The sequence below is a fragment of the Sphaeramia orbicularis genome, chromosome 13 (genome assembly GCF_902148855.1).
Source record: "Sphaeramia orbicularis chromosome 13, fSphaOr1.1, whole genome shotgun sequence".
NCBI classification, from domain to species: domain Eukaryota; kingdom Metazoa; phylum Chordata; class Actinopteri; order Kurtiformes; family Apogonidae; genus Sphaeramia; species Sphaeramia orbicularis.
In genome coordinates, this window is record NC_043969.1 from 48,573,947 (window position 1) to 48,598,299 (window position 24,353).

General features: G+C 39.9%; 1 pseudogene; it reads right to left on the bottom strand.

Annotated features, from left to right (window-relative positions):
- Positions 1 to 854: 854 nt before the first annotated feature.
- Positions 855 to 21,480, bottom strand: LOC115431699 (remodeling and spacing factor 1-like; annotated as a pseudogene).
- Positions 21,481 to 24,353: the final 2,873 nt, after the last annotated feature.

The window sequence follows — 24,353 nt, forward strand, 5'->3', positions numbered from 1 at the left end:
CCATTTACCACATTTTTCATTCTAACTCAACAAGTATTGATTGGAATTGAATATAATTTGACATACACATGACTGGTACCAAGCTTCAACTTTTTCTGCTGTGTGGAACAACCTTGAAACTGTTTAATTTAAAAAGAAATAGTCCATCCACACATGCACACCGTTCGGGGTGCTTGGCGGAGGTTTGCATTCTCTGAACACTTGTATCTTTATGTTCTATTATAGTTCATCTTTTATACCACTTAATTTGTTCTTACTCTATTTTTACCTCTTTTTTAACCACTTTGACGTCAGTGTTCTGGGTTCTGATAAAGTGTGAGATAATTCAGGAGTGATACTGTTACATCTATTATCAGATTTTTCCTGCTACGATCTATGTTTATAATGTAAAACTAAAAAAGTCACTAAAAAGTGGACCAGACCAATAAAATAATAACATAAAAACCTATAAATAATGACAACTTCAAACTTTCCTCTATGTTTTAGAGTGAAGTTAGCAAAATTATAGTATGAACATGTTTACATTTGCAAACTATCCTTTAAAAATGTGAATAACATGAAGAGCCTGAAATCTTTAAAGAAAAATAAGTGCCATTTAAACAATATTCTGCCTCAGTTTATCATTTACACATGTACATTATAACTTATAGATCACAGTGGATCTACAAATACATAAAACACTTAAAAACAGACAGAATATTGGTACGATTACACTTATTTTTCTTTCAGGCTGTTCATATTTGTTCAGGTTATTCACATTTTATGTAAAGATAGTTTGTAAATGTGGACAATTTCATGTAATTTTCCTTTTTTTTTGCACTAAAAGAAAAAACTGGAGTTGTCATTATTTGTAGGTTATTATGATAGTATTTACTGCTCTGACCCACGAGACTGAATTGGGCTCAAATTAATTTGACACCACTGATTGTTAATATCTTCAGTGCAGTTTTTATAGTTCATAAGTTCCTCCTGTGGGTCGGATTGGACCCTTCGGAGGCTGGTTTTAGCCCCCAGGCCATATGTTTGACACCCCTGACCTAAACCCTAAACTACCAAAAGTGAGACGATCCAGTCCTACATGCTGAACTCACAGACCGGTCCCTGCATGACCCGACAGTTCTGGAGGTTCTGAACAGGAAACGACCCGCTACGGCGTCGGACCAGGTCTGAGCGTTGTACTAACAGCCGGGTGTGGGGTTTGCTGCCAGCTCTCCTCTAGGTGGCGCTAGTTTTAAGTGCGATGACCTGTGAAGTGCTTTAGGATGAGACACGCCACTGCCGTGTCCACTTCGATCAGACCAGAACCAGGCGAGTCCGCCGGGTCCTGGTGTGAAGGTGCTTTATGTCGGCGAGTGACGACATGACGGTGAGGGGACAGAAGGAGGGGGACGAGAAAACGAGGGAGTGGACTGTCTGTTTTCAGCCATCAGGACTGTGGACTGTTCTGGACACAGTTTAACGAGTCTGTCTGGTCCTTGTCTTCCTCCTCCTTGTCTTCCTTGTTGTCTCCGTGTAAGGGGCCATTGTGCCTGCCCTGCCCGCCCGACCCTGCACTGTCTCTAGCTGTAGACGGACTCCCGGTCCCAGGCTTCGCTGGGCCTCTGGAGGTCCGATGTCCGTTTGACGGAGACAGGCTCCGGCCCCTCCCCTTTTCCTGAGCGTCGCTGTCATCACCCCCGGCAACACAGAATTCCTCTCTGCTGCTGAAGACTTCCTGCTCTTCTGTGCTCCCTCCTCCTCCTCTTCATCCTCCTCCTCTTCATCCTCGTCAGAGTCGATGCGGTTCAGTCTCTTGCGGACCGGCCGATCCTCTTCCGATGATGACGACTCAGATTCCTCAGACTCGTCGTCTTCGTCCGTCGACGGCCGCCGTTTCTTGAGCATCTGAGCGAGGCGTTTGCGGCGCTGCTGCGACAGTATCTTCCCTCCTCTTCCCCCTGCCCATGTTCTCTGGGTCTTCGTCCTCCCCTTCCATCTTCCTTCCTCTCCGCCGCCGCCGCTCTTCGTCCTCCTCTTCCTCTTCCTCCAGCAGCTTCCTCTTCTGCCGCCGGCCTCTGTCGCCGTCATCCTCGTCGTGGTCATACCGCCGCCGCTTCGCCCTCATCCTGTTTCGGCGGAGGAAGTCCTCCTCTCGTCTCCTCCTGCTCCCTCTCCTCCTCCGGTCGTCTTCCTCCTCGTCTTCGTAATCCTCTTCCTCAGAGTCTCTGGAAGACGCCGACACTGTAAAGAAACAGGAAATGGGACAGAATATGTCAAATGGGACAGAGAGTACCTGAAAGCCCCGCCCAGTAGCAGCACCTGGCCAATCCTATGTTAGCATCCGTAACCTTCAGACAAATGCTGAAACCCCGTGTATTTAAAAAAACACTTATGAAGGGTGTTGTACATTTTGCTTTTATGAAGCTAGAGATGATCATTATCAGTATCGGAGTTATCAGACTATTATTGATCAAGTAAACAGTATAATCTGATGTTTTATCAGACAACAGCAGTAATCTGATTACAGTGAATCAGATTAACACACCTGGATTTGTCCCCAATACTCCGATGTCTTCCTGCATGTGTACAGGTAATCTGATTTATTTCATTCTTTACATCTGCACATGTGGAAAACTCGACGTACGTACTCTGAAGAAATCCAATAATGGACTGAAACGTCTAAACCAGGGTTTATCGATTATGTGATGCACATGAAGGCATCAGATCTGATTATTAACTGTTAAAGGGTTAGGTGTGATGTTCATGTAAATAGCCTGAGTATGTGATTACAAATACTGTCAGACAGTTAGACTTAATACAGAAATGTTACATTATGCTTTAATCATGTTCTGTCTTCAGGTTGTATAGCTGTGAATCATTTGAAGAAGTGAACACTGATGTTTCCACAGGAAAAATGTTCTTTTTGATAAAGTCAAACAGTTAAATTAAAACCTGTTTCAGTCTAAAAACAAAAGTGTCAAATGTTAAATTAATAACATCAGGAAAATGAGGAACAAGTATTTTGTTGCTGCGTGGAATATTTGTAATTACAATGAGTAGAAAAAACCTAAAATGAGCTTACTTATTTTACTTTATAACTTAAGTCTAATATGTCATTGATGCTGTGGTTGCCGTGGTGACAACCATCACTGTAGTCACTGGAGAGATGCTCCTTTCGTGGCCTCCCGCGGGGTTTGACCTTGGCCTTGCTGAGGAGGCATCGGATGAATCAGACGTCTCGCAGTAGTTGACCTGCTGGCGCTGGCCCCGCTCAGGCCCCGCCTCTTTTTGTCCGTGTCACTGTCCGTGATGTCGCTGCACTGGTCGGAGTCTGGAGACAGAAACAGGGAGATGATGATGAAAAAAATTAAATCTCAGAATGACAGGATCTGGATCAGCATAGAAAAATATCGCTTTGTTAACAGTATCGTAATATATTGCGATATACTGGATCGTGATCTTAGTATTGTGATTTGTATCGTATCGGCAGATTCTTGCTAATACACACCCCTAAAGCAGAACCAGACCAGTCAGTCATAACTTGCATTAACCCTGATGATCTGAGTCGTCATCCAGATCAACGTCAGGCGTCTGAAACTCACCCAGCTCTTCATCACTGTCCTCCTCCTCTTCCTCTGACGAGCGTCTCCGCCTCCTCCTCAGCCGTTTCCTGGTTTCGCCGCTGGGTCTTGCTGGGCCGGTGTTTAGGCCCGCTTCTGCATCCGTCGGGGGCGTGTCCCACTGTCCAAGCTGCCCACGTCACTGCCGGCGTCTTCCTCTTCTTCCTCATCGTCTTCATCTGCTGCCGACGCTCCGAAGTCTTCGTCCTCGGAGCTGGAAGATGGAGGATGTTTAGGAGATGTACGACCAGAGGACAGAGGACAAAATGGTGGGATTTGTTTTTTTTTTTACCTGTTGCTCAGCATGAACTCGGTCCTCGCTCTCCGCCGCCGTGCTGTCGCTCTCCAGGTCGTTGAGCCTCCTCTTCTTCCGTTCCTCACAGAGCGAGCTTGGCTTCTGATTGGCTGCTGGCTCTCCTTCCCCTCATCCGACAGGATGGCGCTGGATGTCTTTGCTCCGCCTTCCTTCTGCAGCAGAACGACCAGAGCGTTAATGTGGAGGACGTCGACTGATCTGTTCTTTCTACAGCAGTTTAGCGGCAACATTCCAACTGTGGAACTGTAGCCTACGATGGAGGGTTTTTGTCTGATCACATGTAGAAACAGATGAATATAAACCAACAAAATACGGCTGATTCAGGGTCATCAGGAGGTCACAGGTCAATGCATTTATTGATTTGCTGTCAGTTTGTTGGATTTAGTTGATTATGTATTTGATTATCTGATTTATTTCATTCTTTTACATCTGCACATATGTAAAAACAATTAAAAAACATAGAAAAGGGAAGTGATGTAGTCAAATGTGTGCAAATAAATATAGGCTCGGAAACTCCTGAAGTCCAATACATAAAGGCCCAGTACCTCCTGAAGCCCAGATAAATAAAGACCTGGTACCTCCTGAAGTCTAATGAATAAAGGCCCGGTACCTCCTGAAGTCCAATACATAAAGGCCCAGTACCTCCTGAAGCCCAGATAAATAAAGACCTGGTACCTCCTGAAGTCTAATAAATAAAGGCCCAGTACCTCCTGAAGCCCAGATAAATAAAGACCTGGTACCTCCTGAAGTCTAATAAATAAAGGCCCAGTACCTCCTGAAGCCCAGATAAATAAAGACCTGGTACCTCCTGAAGTCTAATGAATAAAGGCCCGGTACCTCCTGAAGTCCAATACATAAAGGCCCGATACCTCCTGAAGCCCAGATAAATAAAGGCCTGGTACCTCCTGAAGCCCAGATAAATAAAGGCCTGGTACCTCCTGAAGCTCAGATAAATAAAGGCTCGGTACCTCCTGAAACCCAATAAATAAAGGCCCGGTACACTATCAATCAGATATGGTACATTTAATCTGAGTTTGTTCATTGTTGTGTCAGCGTACCCTAAAAACAAAGTCTAGTCGAAGCTGTGACACGAGACATAGATGAAGTCCAGAATGAACCTGTTAAGGTCCATGTGGTCCACCGCTGCAGAGCTCCCTGATGTCCTCCTCGATCGCCTCGTCGATGGCGTCGTCAAAGTCATCGAACCTGCGACAAACCCAACAGGAGCTCAGACTGTGTTCGATGCGTGTTTTCATGTGTGTGTCCTCCATTTAAACCTGAACAGTTCTACATCCTCTGATCCAGGGTTATTTCCATATTCAGGTCAAATCCTCCAGTTACACTGACTTTTGATACAGACATTAGTGAAAACACAAGGTTTATAGTTACATGTAAGACTTTTTAAAATCAATAAGATGCCGCTTAAGACTCAGTTCATCCAGTTTTACAGGAAAATGTAAAAGACACTGTTGTTTTGAGCAAATCAGGACAAAACAGCAAATAAAAAAATGATGTGAAAAGAAAAATGACTAAAATATTAAACACTAAGTTATATGTAATATTCAAATCCAGGAAGACACAGAGTCCAGACTGGGGTCAGATGGAACCCAATAATGTGGACCATGCAGACCACATGGACCCTGTGGACCCACCTGTAGCTGATGTGCTTCCTGGTCCTGGTGGACCTCCTGCCCAGGTTCTTATTCTTCTTGGGGTCTTTCTTCTTGGTGGACTTCTCCTCCATGGCCTCGTCTCCTTCCTACATCCAGAAACAAAACGCTGCTGCTTTAGAACCAGAATCAGTTTGAACTGGTCCAGGACCAGCCACTGTCCTGTATGGTGCGTTCAAGGGCCTCTCTGATCAGTGGTAAATCCAAGTACATGTTGTTAGTGTTTGCTGTGTGTTTGGATTTAACACTGGTTTTAAAATGTGGCCGTTTAATCTTTTTGTTTTTTTCTAAGTTTTTGTCTGTTTCCTTTTTTTTTTTTTAACTTAATATTTTCGGTTGTTTTACATAATTTCCGGGAATTTTTCTATGACGAATTTCTTCATTTTTGACTATTTTATTCTTTTCCTTACTTCTCTGCCTTTTTGTTCATTATAGTTTTTTTCTTGTTATTTTCCCCATTTTTTGATTATTTTATTCATTTCTGTGATGATTTCTTTATTTGTTTTAAATGATTTTCTTCATTTCCTTAATTCTCTTCATTTTGTTCATTATACTTTTTTTCTTCTCATTTTTGACTCTTATTTTCCCCGTTTTTGATTATTTTATAATTTCTGTGATGATTTCTTCATTTTTTTGATTATTTTCTTCATTTCTTTAATAATTCTCTTCGTTTTGTTCATTATTTTGTTCATTTTTGTTGAAAAAATAAAGTACGGTCCGTCATCAGTTTGATGAAGGGCCTTGGCCCGAAACATCACATCTGTTAATAAATTCTTTGGGAGCTCACAGGTTGTGCGGACCTTACTTTATTTTTTCATCAAATCTTTTTGGGATCCTGCACACCTTTCATTTTCTGGATGTGTGTGTCAGTCACCTCTCTTTGTTCATTTTTGTAACTGAGGAGGTTGAACATTCGTTTTACTCACAGGGATGATGTTCTCCACGCTAATGCCCACGTACACCAGACGTTCCCTCCTGTACAAACACATATGGATCACAATTAGACCCTGGAACCACAGACCCAGGCCCTGGACTAGATAAAAGCCTCCATGCAGATGCGTTACTTCACCTCCTCTCTGCTCGCTCCTTCTTCTTCAAAGCGCTGTCCAGGTTCTGCAGCTGCTCCTCCAGTTTCTCACAAAGCAGCTTCTGTATCCACGGAAAAAAACACAATGCCATAAATCAGATGCAGATGGATGAAGCGTTGGTTGAAATGATGCTCCTGAACACAACGTGCATCCAGGTTTGTGGTTCTGTTACTTACGTGTTGACATGGAGGACAGAACCATTCGCCGTCTGGAATGAGCATGAGCGGCGGTCGCAGACACGCCGTGTGGTACCCGCTGTCACAGGAGTCGCACAACAGGATCTGAGGACACACATGGGTACACAACTCACACAACAACACAACAACTCCGACCCACTCAGAGTTTAGTCTGTCTGTAGTTATTATACATGATCTGCCTCCAATTAAAGGCGTGAAATTTTATAGACTTTAATAAAATGAACTGAAAACAAACGACCAAAGAGCAGTTTATCTGATGTTTTCAATGAACATGATAAAGACTTATTACACATTTATATTCTTTTTTTCCCTCATTTTGATGCTCAGGTTATTAATAATTCTCTTCATTTGTGTTCATTATGTTCATTTTGTTTATTTTCAAATACTTTCTTAATTTTTGAATCTAAATTCCTAATCTAATTTCTTTATTTAATATATTCTTAATTCTTACTCTAACTATATTTATTCTTAATTTAATCTAATCTTATCTTAATTCTTAAAATAATCTACATTTTTGATTTTATTTAATCAAAATTCTTAATCTAATCTAATCTTAATTCTTAACCTAATCCAATCTAATCTTAATTCTTAAAATACTCAAAATTTTTTATTTTATGTAATCAAAATTCTTACTCTTGTTATTCTTAATCTAATCTAATTCCTAATCTAATCTAATACCCTAATCTAATCTAATCTAATTTCCTAATCAAACTGAATCAAATTTAATTTCCTAATCTAATCTAACCTAATCATCTTCTAATCTAATCTAATCTAATCTAATTTCCTAATATAATTTTCTAATCTAAATTCCTAATCTAATCTAATTTCCTAATATAATTTTCTAATCTAAATTCCTAATCTAATCTAATCTAAATTCCTAATCTAATCTCACCAGTTCCGGGTGGTTGGGGAGCCCACAGTGGGTGCAGGCGTCCTCACTGTGAACTTCTTCTGATTTACTGGATTCTTCCGACTCGCTGCCTCCTTCACTTCCTTCCTCTCCTCTGTCCTTCTTCTTGTCATCTCCTTCCTCGTTGACTTTGCGTCTCTTGGCGGAGGTTTGTCCACCGGGGGCGCCGGTGTCTCCGTTTACCCTGACGACCAACACACGTTTTTGAACACAATGAACTCAGAGATGACAAACCAACAGGAAGTGGCGGCGTCCTCCCTTACCCTTCGCTTCCGGGTCGGTCCAACCACTTCGGTTTTTCTGGTTTTCTTTGCGGTTAAACTGTGCTGCTCTCTTCTCCTCCTCCCTCCTCCTCCCCCTCCTCGCCCCTCATTCTGGACAGCAGTGCCTTCTTCTTCTGTGGTTTCTTCCTCTGACTCTCGGCTGCCTTTGAGCTCGGCCTGAAAGTTCACGACAGAAAACTGGATTTAGACCGAGTTCAGAAACAGTTTTAAAATAAGACAAACTTACAGAAAAGGATGAAGAGTCTATTATTCTGTCATAAGCCTCAACTCTAGGAGGTTTATTTGTATTTGCTCTGTTTCAAAACCTGAATTTGTGGAGTGTATTGAGTTAATTGTGTTATGATCGACACCAATTAAAAATTAAACTGAATTAAACTCATCAGGATAAAAAGCAACATATTAAGTAAGAAAACAAGTTAGATTATAAGAACAGAAACAGTTCCAGTGTCTCTGTACGTCAGCGTCATGGATCAGTACCAGTTGAATGTGTGAGGTTGTCAGGTTCTGTTCTATGTTCCAGTCCTGTGGTCTGGATGAAGGAGATCAATCGAACAACAGAAGTGGGCGGGACTTCCACTGGAGGAGAACTCAACTCATCCAATCAAAGTCCATTTATGACTTTTATCAGTGATCAATAGGAACTATAGTAATATCTGGAACCATTTATGTGTTATAAACCATCAACATATGGACCATTACAAGGAAAGGCAGTTTTACTATTTAAAAAATTCGTCAAAAATATAAAAATCAAATATTTAAAAATAATAGTAGTTTCAATCAGAGAAGATGTTTGAAGAAATGGCTAACAAAGATTGATTGACTGATTGACAAAAATATGGCTGTTTACTGACTCCAACTGTAAAAATTCAATAACCGATAATAATCCGTTAACTGTAATAATCAGATCTGGTGCGCTCACATGTACCTCAGAAATACGATTACGATAAACACTGGTTTAGACACTTCAGTCGATTATCAGATTTATTTGTACGTATGTTAGTGACGGTAGAATCAAACTTCTGTTAATGTCTTCAACTCGTGTTTGACTACATCACTTCTGTTTTCTACAATTTCTTTTTTTTTTTTTCCTTTTCACCTCCACCTGCAGATATTGTGATCACTTTGCTTTGTGTGTTTGCGTGTTTGTTGTTAGCAAGATAACTCAAAAAGTACGGACGGATTTTTATGAAATTTTCAGGGAATGTTGATACTGGCACAAGGAAGAAATGATTAAATTTTGGTGGCGATGGGGGGGGGGGGCAGATCTGTCTTGGCAGAGGTCTGCACTCTTTTCTGCTTTTCTTGTTCCACATGTTCAGATGTAAAAGAACTAAATAAATCAGATTAACCTGTAAACATGCAGGAAGACATGGGAGTATTATAATCTGATTTATGATAATCAGATTATACAGTTTACATGATCAATAATAATCTGATTACTCCATAAAGAGTATTATAGTGGATGTAAACGGGCTCTGATTGGACGGTACCTGCAGATGCGGGCCGACCTCCTCAGCGGCCTCCCCTCATCTGGCGCCTCCTGCTCCTTCTCCTCCTTCCCTCCTTTCACTCCTTTTCCTCTCATCTTGTTTCTCCGGTGTGGAGGGATCTTTATCTTCAGTCTGATTCCTTCCTCTGGATCTCTGAGGAGGCTTCTTCCAGAGGAGTTGTGACCTCTGACCTCAGACTGGCGTCCTTTGGCCTCCCCCTGCCGCCGCCGCTGTCTGCCCGTTCACCTCCGCTGGCTGCTCCTGCTTGTCCTGCTTGTCTTTGTCCTCTGTGGTTCCTAAAGTGCTTTTATTCTTTTCAGAGTCAGTGTTTCCTCTGTCCTTCGTCTCATCCACGTCAGCATCTTTTTGTTGACATTTACTTTTTGTGTCTTGTTTAGCTCCTCCCCCTCTGTCGTTGTCGTCTTGGGAACCCGGTCTTCTGCAGAGTTCCTCTCGGGTTCAACAGATGGAGGTGGTTTCTGGGCTATTCCAGGTGGAAGCGCTGCCGTCACCGTCTCCTCCTGAACCGGCGCTTTGCGGACCAAGACCGACTGGCGGCTCGGTTCCCGATCCTCCTCCGGCACCGTGGACCTGTGGCGGTCCACGCTCGGACCGTTTAGTTCTGGCGTTCGGTGACGCTCTGACGGGCTCCGGATGACCCCGACGTGCCCCACCACGCCGACCTGCCCGATGACCCCAACCACGCCGTTCTGTCCCTCCGTGTGGGGCAGGAGGACGGACGCCCTCCCATTGGTCAGCTCCTGCGTCGTCATGGCGGCCGCCGTGTGTGGGTGCTCCCTGTCCTTGGCCTGCATCACCGCGGGTTACACACGATGATGCTGCTGCTGTTGCTGTTGTTCAGGTGGTTGCTGTGGAAGTTCTCAGAGAGCTTCAGCTCCCTCTTCTTCAGCGGTATTTTCGCCTGCTGGTTGCTCCTGACGACGGCTCGCTCTGCCTCCTCCTCCTTTTTCAGTTCTGGTTTGGTTGCAGCCGTCCCTGCTGCCATGACGACCGACACAGTGTTTCTAGGGGCGTCTGCATCCCTGGATTCTGATTTGACGATGGTGGTGATGGTGCTTACGCGGTTGTCGAAGAAAGGAAGCGGCTTTTTCTCTGCCCTCTCCTCTTTTAGCTCCGCCTCGTATTTTCTAGTTTAACCGTCAGCTCCTGTTTCACCACTGCAACAAAAAGACACAACAATCACACTAATAGAATCTGCAAAAGCACAGACAATGACTTCACAAACAGGAAACAAAGTCTAGTGTTAGCCAGGATGTGAGTGGACCCTTTGCTAAGCCCCTCCCATGGATGGCCACTATCCAATCAGACATTTGCAAACATAACTAGATACAGGAAGTGAAAATGTCATAACATTGACCTTGGTGTAATATTTTTCTGTTTTCTAAAATCAGAAACTAGTCACATGGATTATTCACTGTGGAAAAATGGAAACTGGTTTTACTCATAATAATTATTGAAACTTTTGGAGATTCGTAGACTTTAGAAGTTTTTCCTGTACATATTGTATATTTTATTCTGTGTATTTATATTTATTGCGATTCCTAAATGTGTTTTCTTAACTGACCTGGGACAGTTTTTTTTTTTTTTTACTATTGTACAAAGTATAGGTGTGTAATGATAATAAACATTATTCTTATATAATCACAATAAGGCCGAATAAGCTTGTGTATTTTAATTTATGAATGTTTGAGAGTTTATTATGGGATTCACCAATTAATTCAAGACAATCTATAAACTAAACAACGAAATAAAGATCAGATGTTTCAAAAAAAAACGCCAAAACTATAATTGGATAAATGTCAGAGAAGTAGACAATAGAAAATACTATAAGAATTTGACAGCTAGTTTCACAATAACTATCAAATCTAGTTTATTCCGAGGTCAGATACTAGCTAATGTTAGCTTAATGTTAGCTTACTTAGTGCATACTTGTTCACAAAGACAGAATGATGAATTGATGCTGTATGGGTTCATCATCAAACAATACAAAAATACCCTAAACTTGAATTAAAACATACATATCTGATGATTGTTACTATCTGGAGTGGAGTTTTATTTAAATTATACTCTGAAGCTCTCAGCAGTTAGCTAACCCTAACCCTAATGAAAGCAACAACAACAATAACAACAGCAACAACAACAACAATAACAACGGGTCCAATACGATGTTTGTCCATCTCGACATTTTAACAATGAAATCTTGGATCCAGGCCTCAGGGTTTCAGACGCCCACTGTGTGTGAAGCTTTGATTCATGTCATCTCTATTTTTACCGGTTACTTAACAGACTTGACGGGCTGTTTCCAACAGTTGGAAGCCTGAGGCGCAGAAACAACACCACATTACAGTAAAATCAATCACCCTCCCTGTTCTAATGGATGACCTCTGACCAGTACTGTGGTAAATGGTGCATGTGGTTTTCTGTCACAAATATAGTAACGATAAGGGTTCATAACGAGGAGAAAAGCCTCTCTGTTTAGTTTGACTGACTGACTGTTACCTAAGAAACTACATTACCCATGAGCCTCTGCTGATGTTATAGATGGAGAAGCCTCAATTGTTTCTACAAACAGATTCAATTGTGGTTTTATTTTTGCTGATAAACAACTAAATAAAAGTTCATACAACACTTTATAGAAACAGGAAAATGCAAAGGTCTGTGATTGGATGTTTGCTGCAGAAATGCACCTTGGGAGTTGTAGTGTGACAATGTTATCAATCATTTGTTGGTTTTCTGAGGTTTTGAATGAGAATCAGTGATGGATTTTATGGATGATGGATTTTAAATATGATAAAGTCCCAGGATTGGACCGGACTGGACTGTAGATCATCTAAAATGTACATCAGACCAGAATGGGAAATAAACTCCATCATCTGGTCTCCTCAGATTAAAGAAGAGGGATGATCCACAGTGGAAACATGAACCTGGAAACACTTCGTGGAGATGTTTTACTGTCATCAAACTCAAAAACCCTGTTTTTTTTTTTTTTAATGGTTCATCTGATCTGTTTAAAGGTTTGATTTGTTTCTACACATGGTTCCATCTCTTCCGGGTTTTCCCACTCACCTTGTGTCTGCGGTTTCTCTCTTTTATGTCGATGATCGTCTTGTCGTCGGCGTTTTCCTCTGTGGTTCTGGATGATTCTGTTAGTTTTCTGATTGTCCTCTGTCAAAACCAGGGCAGAAACACAGTTTTATGATGAAACGAGGAACAGGAAACAGCGTTTAAATGAACTGAAGAAGATGATTTTAAGAAATAACTGTTGTCTTTTTATTTCCTCTGATGTTGATTATATTATATGGAATGAAATGGATCAACAGACCCTCAGTTAGTCTCATACCTGCTTCTCTCACAGTCGGGCTGGGACTCCCGGATCCAGTCTGGGTGGGGTTCTGGTCCTGGTTCTGATCCTGGTTCTGGTTCAGGTCGACCTGGGCCTTGAGCAGCTCCAGAGCCTCAGCCAGGTCATTTCGAGTCCTGGGAGAAGAGTCGGGCCCATCAGATACCAGAGACACTCACAGAATCAGGACCTCCATGTGATTGTTATAAAAATATTAAAACCAGGACCCTGGCGCCCCCTGGTGGTTCATTATATGAAGTAAATGAGCAGATTCTGCAAAACTGACTAAACTTGGACTGAAAAGAGAATTTCCACAATTTTCAACCTTCATGAATAACAAACAACAACCATCTGTCTGTAATAGTCAGTTAATTTCATATTCACTTCCAATGCTCCAAAATTACACAGCTAGTGAAATATTTCCCAAGGATTGTAATAACATGGTAATATAAAATAATAAATAATACAATAAAAATGATGCACAAATGCAGTGTTTCTGTTAAATAACAACAAACCCATTACCTTTCACCTTTACTCTCTCATTTGTGACTTTTTTTTTTTCATGTCAGCATAAAAATGTGGATTTTCACATCAGTATTTGGATTGTTGCCTACTCTGATTTCATATAGCAGATTTTACAGAAAAATTAAGGAGTTTGCATCCCTAACAGTTAAATTCAGTGACTTTTCCAGGTGTATCTTGACCTTATGAACCTTGACATGTACATTTGAGAACTGTCATTTGTTTTCCAGGCTCAGAAATCCATCCTGTATCTTCAACTACTTTATTATTTTGTGGTCATTGAACATTCACAGTCTGTAAATACACAGAAAAACTATTCATCTAATAAAACATTATCTATGGATTGTAATAACACCGATCTAAGATGATCAGATAACGACACCTAAATTTGTCCAAACTAAAACCATGAAGTCAGATCTGGGTTTTAATTTTTCCTCTTTGTCTAATTCTGACAGATCTACTCTGGTTTTAGACATCTGCATCTAGAGGACATTTTTAAAATCAGCTTTACAAAAGTAAAAACCTGTAACCTACTAAAGGTCCATTTATGCTCTATGTTAAAGACACGTACATATACGGATGGAGTCTTCTGTCCGTTCTTTCTTTGATCATTACATCTGCATTTCTGTCCGTTCTCTGTGGGTTTGTGGATGTGAACACAGAGGGACAATACCTTGCAGTACCATCAGGAACCATAGTTGGGCAGTGTTGAGATTTGAAAAGAATAATTTCCAGAAATGGCAGAACTTTTCCAAGAAATGACCAAGTGATTTAGTGAAAAACTACCGACATATTTACAACAACTACCCTCTCAATATCAACATTAGTAAAACCCCTCTGTCGTCGCTGTGTTTGGCCGTTTCTCAATATCAAGAACGTGAACTCGGTGAGTACGGTCTTGGCAAGAACGGTCCCAGAGAACGGACTTCCTAAGAACACAAGTCTATCTGTAATTGAACAGCTGGTACTTGTGAACTTTCCTCCCTGTCTCTGCTGTATTTACACCATCTGCTCCCCAACGTATTTCCCTCAAATCACCCCAATGTCACTGATTTGATTTCAATACATTTGTACTAGTATGTACATGTCGTTTATACATTTTTTATATTTTTCAAAACTCTAATACATTTTGTTGAAGCCCATATCATGATAATAAAGACGTATTTCTTGCTATTCTGCCTCTCGCTCGTGTTCTAACATTAGATCACATGATCTTGTTACGGTCATCTAATCAAAAAACATTTCTGAATTAAGTTATCAGAAGCCGCCGTAGTATTCGAAAGTAGTATGGAGTGCATCCTGGGATTTTGCCAGCAAAGTCAACAGGAGTCACCAACCAGTGCATCCTTGGTTTAAGCTAGCAGAAAAAAACAACATCTGGTATTCCATACGTTCTTGGTTTATGCGAACTTGCAACTGGAACAGTACTTTTGTTATTATTGACTTTCTTCTCTCAAAAAACTTCACTCTTCTTCATGGTATTCAGCCATAATGTTAATTAAGTGACACCCTCTGGTGGACTGATTGACAAATGCTCATTTCAACACAATGGACACATGGAAGAATAAAGGCAGTGACGCTTGACACTGTTTGAAACAGACAAACCCATTTAACCTACGTAAAACAAGCAGGAATGAGCCTTAAGACAGATTTAACTGAATTTAACTGAACATTTCAAACATGGCGTTTAAAGGGTTAAAAATATGACAGTTATTAAGTATTGGATATTTTGTTTACGGCTCAAGTTGATAAAGACTTTATAGCCATTGTATTTCCATACTATGACATTTGGGTGCACCTTCATTAAAGCGACTTTAACCCTTTCATGCATGAATTATGAGAGGATTTTTTCCTGAGTGTTTTTATTCCTCTTTAGGCATGAAAAAAAACAATGCAATTGAAATTTTTTATGAACCTATTTTTCATGGAGTTACAAAAATGTCCACTCAGCTGGACACCATGTGTTTAATTTTTGAAGCAAAGAAACATGTATTTAAAACACATCATCAGAGAGTAATATACTATATGTGAAAACTATTAATAAAAACATTTTTCATGCTGCTAATCTGATGTTTTCTTACATTTTAACATACTCTAATGCTAGTTATTACTCACTTCATGGAGATAATATGCCAAAAAAAAAAACCTTTTTGTTTGAGAAAACTGTTAATAACAATTAACAATTGAATTACACTCAAACATGTCACTGCAGATCAGGTTTATCAAGAACAGCAAAGTTACAGTAATGGTATGAATTGCAGTGTGTGGGACGGTGCATAAGGGTCAAAACACGGTATTCGAAATCTCTCTGACGGGACATTTTAGTGACAGTTTGACAGATTAGTTTTGCTAAATGACCCACATTTAACTTTTAAATTCATTTTTGCTTTAGTTGGACCATAAGGGATTATCCAAAACAAGGAGCTACTTTATATTGAAATAAATGTTTGAATGGCAATCAATTAAAGTTCGCTCTCTAACGGGACATTACTGTGTTTTGACCCATAAGCGTCCACTGTGTTGGCTAATATGCAACTAAAACAACAAAACCCAACAAACCCAAAATAAGAGAACAGCTGTAGAATAGCTGTCTACTGTAGTGACCGCTATGCATGAAAGGGTTAAAGTTGATGAAATACAAAAAAATATAAAACAGTTAAAAACAACTTGTATGGAAAAATGTTGACATTATGACGGTGCTGTGCAGATTATGAACTTTCTGTGATTAGGAAGGACCTCTATGGGCAGGGTTAAGACAAATGCACATAAATAATCATTTTAACATTTGGATTTATTTGTATTTTTCTTAACTCTCTACATCCCAGTCCTGTCGACGGTCTGTTGTTGGTTTAACGACGCTCCTTTATCCACGTGTCTGGTCTAAATCTTAACCTCAGAGTTCGTCCGACGCCGCCTCGGGCCCCGCCCTTACCTGACGATGCACTTCCACGTGGATCCGTCCAGGTCGTCCTGCTCCTCGGTGTAAAGCCTGATGTTCTGCTCCTGGTCCAGCTGGAGCCAGTACATCAGGCCCTGCCGGTCCCGGCCGATGGGCTGCAGACGCATCTTCTCCGGGTCCTCCTCGTTGATGGCCGACTTGAACTTCAGGTTGTCGTCGAACTGACACTCGCACAGATACTGGAAGGAAAGAGGAGGAGGATGTGAGAGACAGCAGAGGAGGAAACAACGAGGACGAGGTAAAGGGAAGGAGGGCGGTACTTTGAGGATGCTGGACTTGCACTCCATGGACATCTCCTGGTAGCCCTTCTGCTCCAGCTCCCATGCCCATGTAGAGTTCAGCTCCTGGCAAACCTGAAGGAAACACAGCGACGGATGCCACATTAAAGTCACATGACCTGAGGTTCAGCTGGATAGAAACGTCCCTCATAGACACGATATATGGACAAAAGTATTCCGGGTCTAACAGGGGTCTGGGATACCAAACAATAATGACAAATGTCAGAATATAGTTTTATTATGATTTAAGGAAATATTGACGTTTATAAACTGTATGGACAAAAGTATTGGGACACATCATGTCTACAACTGTAAGATGTCCTGTTCATGATGATTTCAGATAAAATCATAAATTTTTCCTGAAAGTTTTTTTTGGAGATTTTTCTTCCTCAGTGAAATGTGAAGAAGTCGGTCAGTAGATAGATTGATTTACTTTACTAATCCCCTAGGTGAAATTCAGAATACAGAATGCGGTCACCGCTCCACAACACAGCCATACCACATCAACAATCAATAAATAAATAAATGCAGAGTATAAGTAGTTGTGAATAAATTAGATTAGAAGAAAAAAAGAGGAAGACTTAACAGACAAGATATGTTTTCTACCTATCACATAAAAACATAGAAATCCATCCGAGACAGAAGTGTCAGATACAGTCAGAGCACAGAAAATAATTTATAAATTTAGAGGTAGAACATTTAAATTATAGTTATGGGTTTTAAAAAAACTAAACTAAATCAATGTTGAGAGAAATTAAGTCAAAACCATTTGAGAGTCATTTTGGAAACAAAAGATAACAATTTAAACCAAACTAGCCAATGTAATGACATGTATCCCATAATATAAAACTATTTTCTAACATTAGTCATTATTGTTTTGTATCCCATACCCCTGTTAGAAAAGAAATACCTGAATTCCATGTGTCCACATACTTTAGTCCATATAATGTAAATATTTTTCAAACATGTCCAACATTCACATTACTTACCTCATGCTTTTTAAAAGGAGTCACAGAAGTGTGCATTTATATGTTCCCTTTACACACAACTACAATGAATATGAATACTTCATTCTTTACACACTGTCATTACCCTCCTGGTAAAGAGGCCAGTGTTCGGGGTTTCAGAGCCTGTACTTCTACTTCTGCTGGAGTAAAGGGTGTGTAGACCTTGGCCCTCCCTCTATAAAACCCCTTTTCCACCACAGGACCTGTTACTTTAGCAGGAACTTGGAAAAACTTTGGTTCGTTTCCACTGAAATTACCTGTTAAACAACTTTCTCTTTCCCTGTAAAGGGAAAGTTTGGGGTCCTAGTAGAAGGATTGGACTTTTCAGATTCCCCAGAATTCTTGGGGGCGGGGCTGAGTGTTGAAGAACACTGATTGGTTGAACACACTGTCACCATTCCACGCTTCCGTGTTTAATCCAGTGGCATCTGTGAACTGGTTTATTCCATTTCTACAACATTCACTTCATTTGTGTTCTGATCATTTGGAAAACAGAGAAAAAGAAGAGCAGCTATGAGAAGTGGACGAGGATGATGACGAACATTTGAGGAACATACTCCTTATTTTTATGGTTGTTTTCAAGTGAACAGATTATTACAATACAGTTGATGAACGAGTTCATTCATACAAAGTATTGTAATAATCTGTAAAGGAAAGAAAAAGGACAAGATGAAGAAATGTATTCTTCAGTTTCACAAAACGAGTTTTTCTTCAAGTAAATTATAAGTTTGTTGTTGTTTTTTCATAAACTCAGTTTTGTTGTAATAAATTAGTTTATTCTTATGATTTCTATCAGTGTACCTCTGCATCTTTTTCCTCTTATTACATCTTTTCCATCTTGTTGGGTCTTTTTTTGTTTTCGTCTCATTGCATCCTTCATCTTATTGCAGCTTTTGTCATCTATTGCATTTTTGTTTTATTGTGTCTTTTCTCCCTTTTTTTCTTGTCGTCAATTATAAGTGTCATCTTTATTTTGTTGTAAATTCAACTTTATTAACTTTAATCTGAGAGAATCTGCAAATATTTTACTTAAATTTCAGAGAATATAAAAATTTTTCAACATAAACTTCCCTCTTTATCATCAGAAAATTCGCGTTTTTATCTTCAGCTGCAAGAAGTTTGATGAATATTCATCTCACTCCTACAAGTGCATTGTAATAATCTGTCTGTCCATCCCAATACGTTTAAGAAAGTATTCAGCAAATATACTCCGAACAGCCTGGACCTCAATGAATGTATTTACTGAATACACTCAAAAGAAATTCAGCAGGACTTGGAGTTGGCGACTGGAAACAACTGAGCCTCATATTTTAATACATTTTTAGGAACTTTGAGATGGAAATACAAATTATTTTAACCAGGTAAATAAGTTCCTGTTAATAAAAGTTCCTGGTAATGTTGGTGGAAAAGGGGCTGATGTGATGTGAACCTGAACACATGGGGTGGGGTGGGGTGGGGGGGGGGGGGTCCTCACCTTGGCCAGGTACTTCTCCCAGCGGTCGGTTGTCACTGACCTCCCCAGTTTCCTGAGCAGCTTCACATGGAGTTCCACGAGGGGCTTCGGGACTGAAAAACACCAGAATAAAACCAAAAAATCATCCCCAAAACCAGAGACAGAAAACAGATCAACGAGTTCTGTTTTAACCCCATTTTAAAGAGTGTTTATTCCCACTTTATTCTCTAAAAAAAACTTTTAACATTCTATTATTTATTCTTATTGCAGCTGCTGTAAAACTACATGAGACATGAGTAAGTCCTGTAAATGTAACCTGTGATCATTATATACTGAAAATACTGAAAAACCTCCTGTTGTATGATTTCAATTCCTAGTATGTTTTAATAGAACACAGAAACTTGATAACTTTTAGGAAGTTTCCCTCAGATGCAGGTAACGGGGCGGTTAAGGACAAATGGAAAGGCTTGTTTAAGGACTTTACCATTAAGAAAGTGTGCAAATCATGTTATAAAGCTTAGTCTTTGTGCATTATGTCATATGTGTGCCATTGTTTGACACAGAAAAATAGTGTAACAGACATAAAGGATGGCCTGGAGGAGTTAAATACTGGATAAGTGACTGCTTTTAGCTTTGATACCTCGTTTGTGATCTTTGCACATACAATACTAACACACTGAAATCCAGTTTTATTCTTGTATTTAACAGCAAAATAGACAGTGTGTGGATTTCATGTAAAAAGTACTTCTGCTCAGGTTTTATCCAATTGATCCCAAATAAATGAAGGAATAAATCATGTAAAGCCAATAAAAGCTGAGGCCTAAACAGTTTAATGTTGGTTGTATTTATAATCAAAGAATAGTCTGATGTTTACTGCATTTATTATTGATGAACCTGAACTATTAATGTAATAAAACTGAATATATAAGTTCATAAAAAGGTGAGTAAAAATACTAAAACATGTTTTTAACGTAATTTGTATTTCTGCTGAGACGAAGGCTTGAATATGTAGTATACGGAGTTTTTATTCAAGTGTGGCTCATTTTGGTGAAAATATAAATTGGGTAATAAAAAATCTGACAAACGACCCTCATCTAACGGTAACAGAAACTAAGCAGCTAGCTAAACAGCTAACTAAACACTAGCTTTAACGGCTGCATGCGGTTGAAAGGCTCCTGCCACCTCACTTACATGTGTCAAACAGCTTTTACTGATTAAACCATAACTTGGCGAATTAATTCCGTGAAGTTTAATTACTGTAAAGACTAAAAAAGTTCGTGAAAGCCTCGATGCTATCAGTTAGCCGAGGAGCCTTGTACTGCGCCTGCGCAGATTTGACAGCTACTGTACCAATGGACAGAAAATAACATCCAGTGTTTCCACCAACATCAACCGAACCGGAACCGAGCCACTCCGTCCGCAAACACACCGATACATCCGCGGCTCAGTACCGGGAACCGGGTGCTGATCTGCGGCGGCTCCGGTGCGGCTCGGGTCCGGCTGAATGTGAGGCCAGGCCGGTGAAAAATTACACCTGACAACAGTCCGGAGCTAACCGGTCGGACGGCGCCGCTGCATCATGGCTTCCGCCGCAAGTTTTCATAAATACCGGCGCTGACAACCCGTCACACGGACCGACCGGACGAACCGCACCGGGGACCGCTTCCACCAGCCCCGACGGCTCCGGCTCCGTTAACTTGAACCGTGTCAACAGAGTCCGGAGTGTGTGCGGGCTAGCTCCGCGTTAGCTCCTCCGTCCGCCCCGATGCTCCTGGAAACTTGGACCAAACCGGGTCTTTCGCGGACTCCGACCCGGGGGAGAGCGGACGGACTCCCGCTGTGATGCCGCTCCACCGGGCCACACGCAGACCCCCTCCCCCCGCCCCGTCAGCCCCGCGACGATGATGAAGATGGTGATGGTGGTGGAGGAGGTGGAACTGGCGCTGATGGTGGCGGCGGTGGCCCCCTTCTCCTTCGGTTTCAAGTGTCGCAGCTCCTCCGCCGCCGCTCCTCCGCCGCCGACCCACCGGCACCGCGGCCGGGCTCTTACCTGCCGAGGTGTCCCGCAGATAGCGCTCCATCTGCGGGAAGGACATCTCGGGGAGGTCCAGCACCTCCGTAGCGCTCGAGGAACGAACAGACCACCGCGAAGCTGGGGCACAGCGCCGGGCCGGAGCTTCTCGCTACCGCCGGAGCAGCCATGTTTCCAGGCGGAGAAGAACAGGAGGGGAGGGCCGCTGCTGGATGCGACTGAACGGACACAAATGAATGGAGGCAGCGGAGGACCGGTTGGGTCAAGGCACGTGGAGTAACAGCGGTGACTTCCGGCGGGGACTTTCACAATAAGAGCACCGCGACCGATCTACATCCTGTATTAAACAGACGATCACTGATAAGAAACAACTGATAAACACATGTAACGGCTATAATAACTTCATGATTATGAAGATTTCAAATGCAATAAACGATATATTAAATAAAAATGTTGTACAATAAATTATTCTCAAACTGGCTCTGACAATCATAATGAAGAACAGAGCGAGATACATGGGACGTATTGATGAACAAATAAACGACTAATCATCCAGTATAGCTATTAATGAGCAAACTGAAGAAATAAAGCTTTCATTATATTAGTACAACTTTTATTTCCAAGAAATCCAGTCCTATTTATGAATTATTACATTATCAGCTGCAGTTATTACATTTTCACAGGATTTGTTTAATTCTGGGTCAACGGTGTAATAACTTATTACGTTGTTGTTGTTGTTGTTGTTGTGTTATTATTATTATTATTATTATTATTATTATTATTATTGCCAAAATGTTATAACATTAGTTGCTACAAGATGAAGGCATGGATTATCCTCCTGATGCTGAAAATAAAAAATAAGAAACTTTATCAAGAATCAAGTAATGTGATTGATGTGGAATATTGTTGTCAACAGCAGTATTGAATGAAAAAGAACAAATTAACCAATAAACTAATAAAGCTTGACAAAATAATAAACAATATAAAATACAATACAATGGAAAAGAAAGTCGTTATTGTCACTTCACACTAAAACACGACTTATGTTGCCACATCTGTTTAATGCAAAAATTATTAAAAACTAATCTCTGACAGATAAATGTATTGGAAGACACTTATAAAGTAACAGTAACTACTAGAATCATGAAGTAATATGATGATGATAACAATTAAAATTTTCTAATCCTTATTACACTGTATTGCACTTAAGAGTAAATTATACATGAACAGAATAATCAATACTGACAATAAAAAAGAACAAAACAATTAATGAAATGGCAAAAATTGAACAAAATAATGAAATAAATGAAAATAAAATAATAATCAATAAAATGAACAAAAATAATAAAATGAAGAAAAATGAATAAATGCAACAAAATGAGAGCGAAACTAAACCATTATTGAGTCAAGTCTTCAGTTCATTATCTACAATTAAATTAACTCTTATTCATTTTTGATACTAAATCAATCATTTTGAGTTCAAACATCCACATTCTACATTTTTTCAGCCGCTTAAATGAAAATACCATCTGGTTTTATTTCCTCTGTGACAGTGAACTCAACATCTCAGGTTTTGGTTCAAACCTCAGAAACACTTGACATCATCACCATTTTTTTGATGTTTAATAATATTTTACAGATTTACATTTAGTCCAATTCATCAGACAGTTTGAATGTGTTCACTCTTCTGTTTTTACTCATATGATCAGATTTGATCACCTCCACCTTAGCCCAAGCCCCCGCTCTTATTTGAAAGAAATACGTCGCTTCCGGCGTTTTGCCGTTGTGTGACGTCAACTTGACGGAGTTGGAGAAGTTGGGAGGAAATACCCGAAATTCATCGCGATAGAACAACATGAAACTGCGAAGATGCTTCAGGTTTTCCCCTTTAAATGCGCGGAAAACACACGGAACCATGTGTTTTAATCACAGTTTTAGTTCGATTTCCGGTAAAAACGGAACCGCGGAGTGTGTATCATAATCTGATGTCGCATTCAGTGGATTTTCTGTGACGTTATTGAGTCCGGTTCTGGTGTCATGTGGTCCGGTTGGGTCCAGATCAGACCTTCTGTTTCTTCTCAGACACTGGAAGATGCTCAGGGACTGTGCTGCGTTCACGGACTGTGGGTCATCTCTCACAGATGACAGTTTTCCTGGGTTTGGAACCAGCTGCATATTTCAACACAAATCAGTAAATTTATCTGTTTTTTTTTTCCGCGTATAATTACACTGAAATGAAATAAACACTACGGTAGAAATAAAATGAATGAGGCTTCATTTAAACTAGATACAATAAATCCTGTTATTTACTTTCAAGAGGTGATCTATCATTTTTTAATTTAAATAAATAATGAAATAGTGTGATATAATGGCTATTCTAATGAAATTTATACATATTTACACTCTAAAATTTTTTGATCACCCTTGGGGGATCAATATAGTATATCTTATGTAAATTTTGTGTTTTACACCTTTGAGTTATCTAGTTTTATTCTTTATTTTGTCTACTCCCTTTGTTGTCATGATTTAGCTTTAATATTTTATGTTATGGATTGTGATTTTCAAAAGTAATTTTCGCATAAACCCTCATTAACGTCTTTGTATCAACTGCTAACGCAATTTTTTGTTTTGAAGACATATTCTGACATTGTTTTCATCATTACATCAACTTCCTACTCTAAATTAGCAAGTTTTTTCTGGGTAAATTTCATATTCATAAAGCTAAGATATCCAAAGCATCCCCATCATTTCAATTATTTTAATAGAATTGAAAATCTGTTTTGAGTCTCTAAAACATATTAAATTTAACAAAAAATGTTTATTATCGCTTCAGTTTTACCACAGTTACTTTGAGTAAATTGGTCTGCCACTTCAAATTGTAATATTATTTTTCTTTCCTTTTCTAACTGTTCCTTTAGTTATTGTTGGATCATCATTTTATTCTCTTTAATTTATTTATTATTTTTTATATTTTGTTTATATATGTTTAATTGTATTTATTCTCGTAGTTTTTATGTCTTCTTCTTATTAGTTTATGGTTATTATGGCTTGGAATGTCTGATGTTTTGTGTGTTCTTGTCATATTCTATTTTTGTATGTTCTATTGATGAATAATAAATAAATTCTTGAAAAAAAAAAAAAAAAAAAAAGATTAATTCTCCGCCTCTCCTTGAAGGCACCGTTGAAG